The sequence below is a fragment of the Mus musculus genome, chromosome 16 (genome assembly GCF_000001635.26).
Source record: "Mus musculus strain C57BL/6J chromosome 16, GRCm38.p6 C57BL/6J".
In the NCBI taxonomy this organism is placed as follows: Eukaryota; Metazoa; Chordata; class Mammalia; order Rodentia; family Muridae; genus Mus; species Mus musculus.
In genome coordinates this window covers 17,935,575-17,945,278 of record NC_000082.6, presented here as the reverse complement: position 1 = coordinate 17,945,278, position 9,704 = coordinate 17,935,575, and the positions used below count along the sequence as shown (strand labels likewise).

At 48.8% G+C, this 9,704-nt stretch overlaps 1 long non-coding RNA gene across 3 annotated transcripts; it reads right to left on the bottom strand.

The window, feature by feature from the left end:
• Positions 1 to 989: 989 nt before the first annotated feature.
• On the bottom strand, positions 990 to 9,169 carry Gm41427. 3 transcript variants are annotated; one of them, XR_875937.1, is made up of 4 exons: positions 7,271 to 9,169; positions 2,816 to 2,940; positions 2,142 to 2,287; positions 990 to 1,700 (listed from the first exon to the last, which is right to left on the bottom strand). It is a non-coding gene; the product is annotated as a predicted gene, 41427 (long non-coding RNA). The 3 variants fall into 3 exon arrangements; XR_875938.1 differs by having other exon boundaries at positions 990 to 2,287; positions 7,271 to 7,802; positions 8,084 to 9,169; XR_875936.1 differs by having other exon boundaries at positions 990 to 2,287.
• Between the last annotated feature and the right edge of the window lie 535 nt (positions 9,170 to 9,704).

Genomic DNA, 9,704 nt, shown 5'->3' with positions numbered 1-9,704 from the left:
TGGTAGATTATGTGATACGTAATTGCTTCATAGATTACAGGATCACAAGGCATGAGCTGTGATAGGGTGGCAGGATGGCGGTGCTCATGGTGGCGAGAGTGTGCAGGTGTGCTGTCCTGGCACAACCTTCTTAGGCATTGGCTGCTGGGCACTCTTGCCAGTCCATTGCCTTCATGCTTCTGCTTGTGCAGGGGACCAAGATCTCATGCAGATGGAAATATCCCAGGTTAATCCAGAGCAGCTAAGGTTCTGCATCGCTGTGTTTCCTGGTCTACTGTTGGATTTCTATCTTGGTCTCCCTATGCTAAGGTTACAGTTATGAACCACCACTCCTTTTATTTATTTATTTATTTATTTATTGCAGTACCTTTTATTTTTGCAGTATCATACTTTTAAAGTGGTATTTATGAAATTGTTTGACTTCTTAATGTCATAATGTATTTCCATTTGAAAGAGTAGAAAGTGGAAAGTTTTAAACGGTGTGACTATTCAGCATATTAAAAGTGAAACTAGGGCTGGAGAGATGGCTCAGCGGTTAAGAGCACTGACTGCTCTTCCAGAGGTCCTGAGTTCAATTCCCAGCAACCACATGGTGACTCACAACCATCTATAATGGGATCTAATGCTCTCTTCTGGTGTGTCTGAAGACAGCTACAGTGTACACACATACATTAAATAAATTAATTTAAAAAGTGAAACTAATAAAAAGAAAAGAGGGGCTGTGCGGTGGTGACACACACCTTTAATCCCAGCACTTGGGAAGCAGAGGTGGGTGAATTTCTGAGTTCGAGGCCAGCCTGGTCTATAAAGTGAGTTCCAGGACAGCCAGGGCTACACAGAGAAACCCTGTCTCAAAAAACCAAAATAAATAAATAAATAAATAAATAAATAAATAAATAAGAAAGAAAGAGGGAGGGAGAAAGAAAGAAAGAAAGAAAGAAAGAAAGAAAGAAAGAAAGAAAGAAAGAAAGAAAGAAAGAAAGAACAACAAACAAATAGCCCAGGTTGCCAGTGCATGCTAGAAATCTTGGAAGATCCTTTAAGAAGAAATTTTCTAAATTTGGGGTGAATTTCAATCTCTTGTGAATTAGTGAGCTAGGAGGTAAACAGAGGCTGCCGCGATAAAATGCTGACACCGGAGACAGAGGGGCTCAGAGAATGACACCAGGGGCAGTGGGGCTCAGAGAACTGTCTGACACCGGGTGCAGTGGGACTCAGAGAGCTGTCTGATACTGGCTGGAGCCAGATCCCATGCAAGAGGGTCTTGTAAGTTTCATGAACTTTTCTCCTTCCAAGAGGGTGTATTTCAAGAACTGTGACACGCTGTGGGGAACACATCGTAAACATAAGGGGCAGCTCAGGGTTGCACATCCCTCTGCCAGAGGCCAAACAGAACTCAGGGTAAATTCACATTCACTGACACCAGGTTAAAAATGCTCAGAGAAGGAATATAACATTAGAAGTGATTCTCAGTTGTCTTCCAGAGAAGAACAACTCCTGGGAAGAACCTGTCTTCTCGCAAGATTTTAAAGAACCTTGCAAAGAGCTGGGGTTCTGCTCGGTTGCTAAGGCGCTTACCTGACATGCATGAAGCCCTGGGGCTTCCCCCGCATGCGTGAAGCCCTGAATCAGCACCCAGCAATCATAACATGGGTGTGGAGGCGCCTGGATGTGGCAGCACGGGCCTGCAATTTAAGAATCTGAGAAACAGAAACAAGAGAACCAAATGTTTAAAATCATTCTTCGCACAATTGGGCCCATCCTCTGAGCCTTCTGGGCATACCTACAGGAGATTCTATTAATCTCATTAATTAAGGTGGGACGCCCCCCCACTCTGTGAATATCACCTTCCCCTGCTGGGATCCTGAACTTTTGGAGCGAAAAGGGGGATGGAGCGGCAGCATGCATCCGATCCTCTGTTTGTGATTGTGGATGTGACAACCAGCTGCTTGAGCTACTTCAAGCTCCTGTGGCCTTGAACTAAAGTGAACCCTCTTGAGTTGTTTATGTCTGTGTTTTCTCATGGTAACAGGGAAAAAAACTAAGACAGAGATTATGCACGGTTTCCAAAGCTCCAAATAATTTTGTCCACATTTTGAAGAAAACTCTAAATAGGTTTAGTGCTGTTAGAGAACAAATACCTTGGCAAATAGATTTGAAGAAGTTGTAAGAACATAGCTAAATAAACATTTCATGGTCAGGAGGGAAAGGACGAGGAGAAACCTAGTCCAGTCGCTGAAAAGCACCAGAAGCAGCGGATGCCTCATTGCAGGCGCCTGCAACAAAACTGACAGAACAGTGAGTCTAAGACTTGGGAGCTAAGACTGGAGAGATGGCTCAGTGGTCAAGAGTACAGGGTGCTTTTCCAGAGGACACGGGTTGGATTGCCAGCACCCTCACAGCAGCTCCAGGGGATCTGATACCCTCTTCTTCCTCCATAGGCATTGCTTACATGTGGTGTACAGACAGACATACACACAGGCAAAACATTCATATACATAAAATCAGTAAAAAGTTTAAAGAGATCCAGGAAGCTCTGAAGGTCTAAGGGTAACTATTATTTTTAGTTTTAATTCAGAGCTGGGAATGGACCTAAGGGCCTCACCCATCTACACACTATCTACCACTGAGCCACAGTCTCGCCATACACCCATCATCGCAGAATGCCAAAACATCACAAGCAAGACATTTTAAACTGCCATAGAAAAGATAGATAGATTGGCTACAATATTATATATAGTGTAGTATATATACTCACATGAGTATGAGTAGATAAATATAGATAGGTTGGCTGCAATATTATATATATACTCACATGAGTAGCTCAGTGGTTAAGAGTGCATACTGCTCTTCTGGAAGACCTAAATTCACTTCCCAGAATTCATGTCAGGCAGTTCAGCTCCAGGAGATTCAAGGCCTCCGTCTGAACCCCTCAGGCTCCTGCATACAAATGGCAAGCAGACAGTCATATCAGCATGCACACATACATATGAATAAAAATTAAAATAACTATTTCTTGGGGCTGAAGAGATGGCTCAGTGGTTAAGAGCACTAACTGCTCTTTTGAAGGTCCTGAGTTCAAATCCCAGCAACCACATGGTGGTTCATAATCATCTGTAATGAGATCTGATGCCCTCTTTTTTTCTGGGGTGTCTGAAGGCAGCTGCAGTGTACTTACATATAATAAATAAATAAATCTTTAAAATAACCATTTCTAAGCCGGGCGTGGTGGTGCACGCCTTTGATCCCAGCACTTGGGAGGCAGAGGCAGGCGGATTTCTGAGTTTGAGGCCAGCCTGGTCTACAAAGTGAGCTCCAGGACAGCCAGGGCTATACAGAGAAACCCTGTCTCAAAAAAAAAAAAAATTTCTTAAGTAACCAGGGCTGGCAAGATGGATCAGAAGTTAAGAGCGCTTGCTGCTCTTCCAGAGGACCCAAATTTGGTTCCCAGTACCCACATTGGCAGCTCACAACTTCTTGTGACTTCAGCTGGCCTCTGAGGGCACCAAACACACATAGCATTCACTTGCACAGTGATATGCACATACTTTGTAAAATTAAAATAAGGGATACAATAGTGAACAGCACAATGACTTCAGAGTACTTCAAAAAGTAACTGTGAATGTATCTGCCATGTTCCTGAAGCTGCATCCACTGCCAAAGTGTGCTGACACCGGAGCCCAGGTGCTTCAGCCTTCCAGTGTGGACTGAGTGCTGCTGTCTTCAGAAATCCCCCAGGTCTTCAGAATCAGATTAGGATAGCCTCAGCCTCACCTCAGCCTCACCTCAGCCTCACCTCAGCCTCACCTCAGCCTCAGCCTCAGCCTCAGCCTCACCTCAGCCTCACCTCAGCCTCACCTCAGCCTCACCTCAGCCTCAGCCTCAGCCTCAGCCTCACCTCAGCCTCACCTCAGCCTCAGCCTCAGCCTCACCTCAGCCTCACCTCAGCCTCACCTCAGCCTCACCTCAGCCTCACCTCAGCCTCACCTCAGCCTCAGCCTCAGCCTCAGCCTCACCTCAGCCTCACCTCAGCCTCAGCCTCAGCCTCACCTCAGCCTCAGCCTCAGCCTCACCTCAGCCTCACCTCAGCCTCACCTCAGCCTCAGCCTCACCTCAGCACCAGCCTCAGCCTCACCTCAGCCTCAGCCTCACCTCAGCCTCACCTCAGCCTCACCTCAGCCTCACCTCAGCCTCACCTCAGCCTCAGCCTCACCTCAGCACCAGCCTCAGCCTCACCTCAGCCTCACCTCAGCCTCACCTCAGCCTCACCTCAGCCTCACCTCAGCCTCACCTCAGCCTCAGCCTCACCTCAGCCTCACCTCAGCCTCAGCCTCAGCCTCACCTCAGCCTCAGCCTCACCTCAGCCTCAGCCTCACCTCAGCCTCACCTCAGCCTCACCTCAGCCTCACCTCAGCCTCACCTCAGCCTCAGCCTCACCTCAGCCTCACCTCAGCCTCAGCCTCACCTCAGCCTCACCTCAGCCTCAGCCTCACCTCAGCCTCAGCCTCAGCCTCAGCCTCACCTCAGCCTCACCTCAGCCTCAGCCTCACCTCAGCCTCAGCCTCAGCCTCAGCCTCAGCCTCACCTCAGCCTCACCTCAGCCTCACCTCAGCCTCAGCCTCAGCCTCAGCCTCAGCCTCACCTCAGCCTCACCTCAGCCTCAGCCTCAGCCTCAGCCTCAGCCTCACCTCAGCCTCAGCCTCACTTCAGCCTCAGCCTCAGCCTCACCTCAGCACCAGATTAGGACAGCCTCGTTCACTAAGAAGCTACTGGTTTGTTTCTCATTTAGGCTTTATCCCTACCTGGCCTGGGATTTGCTATGTACACCAGGCTGGCTTCAGATTCAGAGATTTCTGCCTCCTTTGTATTGGACTTACTGGTGTGACACCATGCTCGGTAAAATGCAAGATAATATATCTTAAAATTCAGTGGAAGCTCAAACAGCAATCATGAGGGGGAAAAATAATGCTGGAGGTAACACCACACTGATTTCCAGTTATATTACAGAGATATGGTAACAAAGTCAGCATGGTACTGACACAAACACACATGTTGATTGGTGAAACCAAATAGAAGATCAATATATGAACCCATGAAGCTTCAGCCACCTGAGTTTTGAAAAAAAAAAACAAAATAAAACAAACAAACAAACAGGAGAGATGGCTCAGCAGTCCTGATGAGATGCTCTTCCAAGGTCCTGAGTTCAAATCCCAGCAATCACATGGGATCTGACGCCCTCTTCTGGCGTGTCTGAAGACAGCTACAGTGTACTTAAATAATAAATAATAAATCTTTAAAACAAAAAAAAAATAAACATTCCAAAAAGTAGATGTTGTAGGAAAGCTGGCTTCTTTAACAATGGTGCCAGAAAAACTGGATATTTACATGTTGAAGAAAGAATGAATCTAGATTATCTTTTGCCCTTGGTAAAAATAACTTTGGATGGATGAAGGACTTTGAGACTAAAAGACTGAAACTATAGTTTCCAGAAACAAACTATATTGAGATTCAGGCACAGCACGGGCAAGGGCTTTCTAAACAGAACACTAGGTCCTCCAAAAATACAGCCAATGATGGACAGATGAGGCCCCATAGATTTTACACTCCACAGGAAACATTACTGCATGGGGGCAGCGTGTGGAGCGAGAGGAAGTGTTTGCCAGGTTTGTGTCTCAGAGAAGACCGATATCTATACAGACAACACAGTGGGCGGGGCTCAGTCGAAAAGTAGATTAAGGGGAGCCAGGGAGGTGGCTCAGTGGGTAAGAGTACACGGCTACACAAGCATGAAGCCCTGGGTTCAAAGTCCCCAGAAGGAAATAGAACCTGGCTGTCAGCAAATGATGAATACTTATGTATATCCCTAGCCTGCTGTTTCACCTAACCCTCCCGTCTGTGCTGTAGCTGGCTCCACTCCCAGCCTGGCCACATGAACAAAAAAAATCTCCTTTCTCTGCTCTCACTATTTGTCTTCTCACTAAGTGGCGCCTAAGTTCAAGCGGCAGAGCCAAGCTTGTTAGCACTGCCAACACCCCGCCTCTCACCTGAACAACTGGAAACAAATACTCTTTATTCTCCTGTCATTTCCCTTCCCATCTTCCTATACCCTCACCCGCAAATGAAACTTCCAAGAAACCTTTCTTTTGTGCCTACACACAAGCTATGGCCTCCCTCTGAGACAGCACAGACTGGAGGCCACAGCAACTGCCAAAACCGGTACTACCACCTGGGGGCAGCCTTGCCAGCTGCCCAGCCCTGCTTCTGGCCACCGAGCTAAAGCTAGCCTGTTCACACACATCGCCTATAGGGCTCTGCGGTACTGTCTCTCCTCTGTGACCAGAAGGCACCTTCGGTGTTGTACCCCTAGTCAGGAAAACTCTGTGAAGGAGATTGTCTCCACGCATTTCCTTTCTGTTAGAGCCTCCTCTGTGTTGGTGAAACCCCTGCCCATACAGTGGCTCCTGTCTCCATCAATACTTTCATTTAAGAAACACTTGGAGAGGCAGGGGGATCTCTGTGAGATCAAGATCATCCTGGTCTACAGAGCGAGTTCCAGGATAACACCCAGGGCTGCACAGAGAAACCCTGTCTCAAAATGGAAACAGGAAAACAAAGGAAAACAAAACAAACAAACAAACAAACCCAGGTGGCCCAAGGAATACTTGGTGTCCACCTGCTTTGCACTGAATTAAAATGTTCAGGTGACTTTAGCGGATTAGGTAATGAAACAAGTATGTCTGCTCCTAGGAGTGGCCAGTAGCTACAACGCAGCCCTACTATAAACCCTGGGTCCTGTGAGACACAGTAGAACCCAAGATTGGACATGTGTGTTTGCAGCGATCATGGTGAGTCAGCCACGTGGAGTCAGCTGCCAGACTGACTGTGGGCACACCTTACTACAGGAACCACAAAGTTCATCAGGGACCCGGCATGCTGTTAGTATAAGGGGGGGCAGGAAGCTGACCAAGACTCTAATGCCTTTCTTCTCTTGTGCTTCCTCTAGTGAGAATCCTGGTCAAGATAAGAAGAGTGCCCAGGGACCTGAGTGCAGGGGGACGTCAGAGTCGCAAGGCTGCACTTGACTGTGGTCTTCAGCTGACTAGATAAGGTGGTTTAACTGCCACAATCACCACTGTGGCTATTATAAGGCCACTGACTTACTCTGTTCCCTGGACATCTCTGCTGTCACTAGTTGATTTTGGTACCAGCTCTTTGGTGGCTCTATGGGGAAGGAGGGATGGGAAGAGGCGGGTGTGAAGTAGTTACTGACCTGCAGGACTCGGGCCCCTGCAGTGGGATGCACTTTCTTCTGCACTGGGGTGGGGTTTCCAGAAGAGTCCCGTGCTGCGCTCCAGATGAGGGCCACAGTGACAAGCACAGCTCCTAGACTGTGGCTGGGGAGAGAAGCAGGGTGCTGCCCACCTTAGGACGCATCCTGGTGGAAGAGCTAACAGAGCCGGCTGAGCCCCTTGGTGTGACAGCTGATGTGGGAACGGCGGGAAGACAGCCTCAGGGGAAGCCAGGTGTACACGCCTGCCTTCTGCTAGGTGCCACACAGCTCTGCATGGAAGGCTGGGGAATCAGACTTCAGAGAGATAAATACAGGGCAGCACATGTTGCACAGACCAGTGCTCTCCGCCATTGCCCAAAGAGGGTCACCTCAATGTCCTAGAGCAGGGAGAAATGGAATTGCAAAATGGCCAGAGAAGCTTGCAGTCCATAGTGTCCTGAATACCATCTTATCTTCTGGAAGTAGCGTCTGGTTGGAGTGGCCACATGGACATGTCTCCTGAAGAAGGGCCCTGGAAAGAGAGTTGGAGCAGTGGCAGCCTCTGGGTGACATGAGGCTACAGCAAGTAAGATCCACGAAACAAGTTGTGCTTGTTTCTCAGGAAAGAACAGCATTTCCCTAAGCCTATTGTACTGGAGGGTTGATATGAGCTTGCTGGGAACCTATAATGGAGCAAGACCAGAAATTAGTGTTCTACAGTGCCAGTGAGGGAGACGCCCAGAGGTCCAGAATGGTGGAAGGGCTCTTCTGTGGGTTCTCACTTCCTTGGGAAACAGCAAGCTGTATGCTCACCATGTGGAGTTAGAGGCCTGAGGAGAGATGATAGGAAGGAGTCACCAGGAAGGAGGACTTGTGGCTCACCCAGGTTCATGCTCACGCTTCTCAGAAACCCAGCAGCAGTCTGCTGAGGCCCTCTCCAGGCCCCAGAGTAGGTCAGGCACAGAACTGGCTCTGCACAGGACTGAGAACACCAAAGAAGGTCAAGGGCCAGACAGCATGAGCTGAGCTGCTCGCAATCAGCACAGGCGCTTAGCAGGGAGTCGGTGCCAAACGAAGCTGGAGCGGAGGTGCTTGGGTGACGCCAAGTGCAGGCGGAGTGGGTGCCTGAGACAGGGGTTCCTGTGTGGCAGCATTCGAGCACGGTGTCAAATGGCTTCTGTGGTAAGGAAGGCAAAGTTCTCAAAGTACAGGCCACCAAAGACCTTGTCTGGGGATAAGGAAGACCTTTCTGCAAGTGGTAGCAATGAGGAGGGCTACTGAGAGAAGCCTGACACCAGCTTCAGTCACAGCCTGGGGGTGACAAGAAGCCTGTCTCCCTGGGGCCCAGTGTGCATGCTCAGATGTGAAAGGTGACAGTCACGGGTCACTCAGGCTGAGGTGCCCTGGAGAGATGTGTATCATAGAGGAAAGGCTCATTTGCCTTGCAGGTATTTTGAGTGACCAGGAACATGCTTGCCTCCCGAGAACACGAGAACACAAGAAAAAACACCATCCAATCTCTGAGAACCAGGTCAGGGGAAAGCATCCCATGTCAGAACACCTCAGCAGAGCTCCTAGTTGGCTGCAGGCGGGAGATGGCTGTTAGGAGGGGCATGTGAAGTCACCACACTGCCATAGAATTGTATTTCTGACTTTGTCTTCCTGGCCTCCTCAATGTTCCCACATCGGTGCCAACAGCACCTAGTTGTGAAAGGTGTGCCCAGCCCTTCCAGGTAAGAATCCAAGACTTCCAGGACAGTGCAGAGCCTCACAGTGAGCAAACACTGGCCCTGGTGGCCTTGGTGCCAGACTGGCCAGCTCCAAGAGCGTGAGCTCCACAGCATTGTGTTATCACACTAATTCCTAAAATCAAGTGGTAGTATTTGTGGTGTAATTAGTAGAAATTGGCAAGTCATTAAGGCAGGTTGTCATTGGGTCTCTAATAATGTCAGAGTCATCTGTAAGTGGACAAACTTTATACATAAAGAGATGTACAGATAGATTAGCTGTCCTGCGTTGACAAAAGATTGCTTACAGGGAGATTCAAATTAGCCACCACTATGTCCCGACTTCTCAGTTAAGTGGTTCACACACTGTGACTCTACCCCACTGCTCAAAACAAACAGGCTGGGTGAGTGGATAGGGGTGGCATTCAGTTGGTACAGTGTGGCCTCACAGGCATGAAGTCCTGGTTTAATACTGGGTGTGGTACCGCACGCATATAATCCCAGCACTCCACAGGCAGAGGCAGAAGCTGTCTAATCAAGCTCTGAGCCTCACTAGGAATTCCTTGCCAGGGATGGAGGTGATGGGGACATTAAACGGGAGGGGGGGGTCACCTTTAGAACACAAGGTGAGAACTGGGAGGGATATGCAGCCCCGTTAAATTTATTCGGATTGCAAGGCTCTAAAGCCAGACCTGGTGACACAGGCC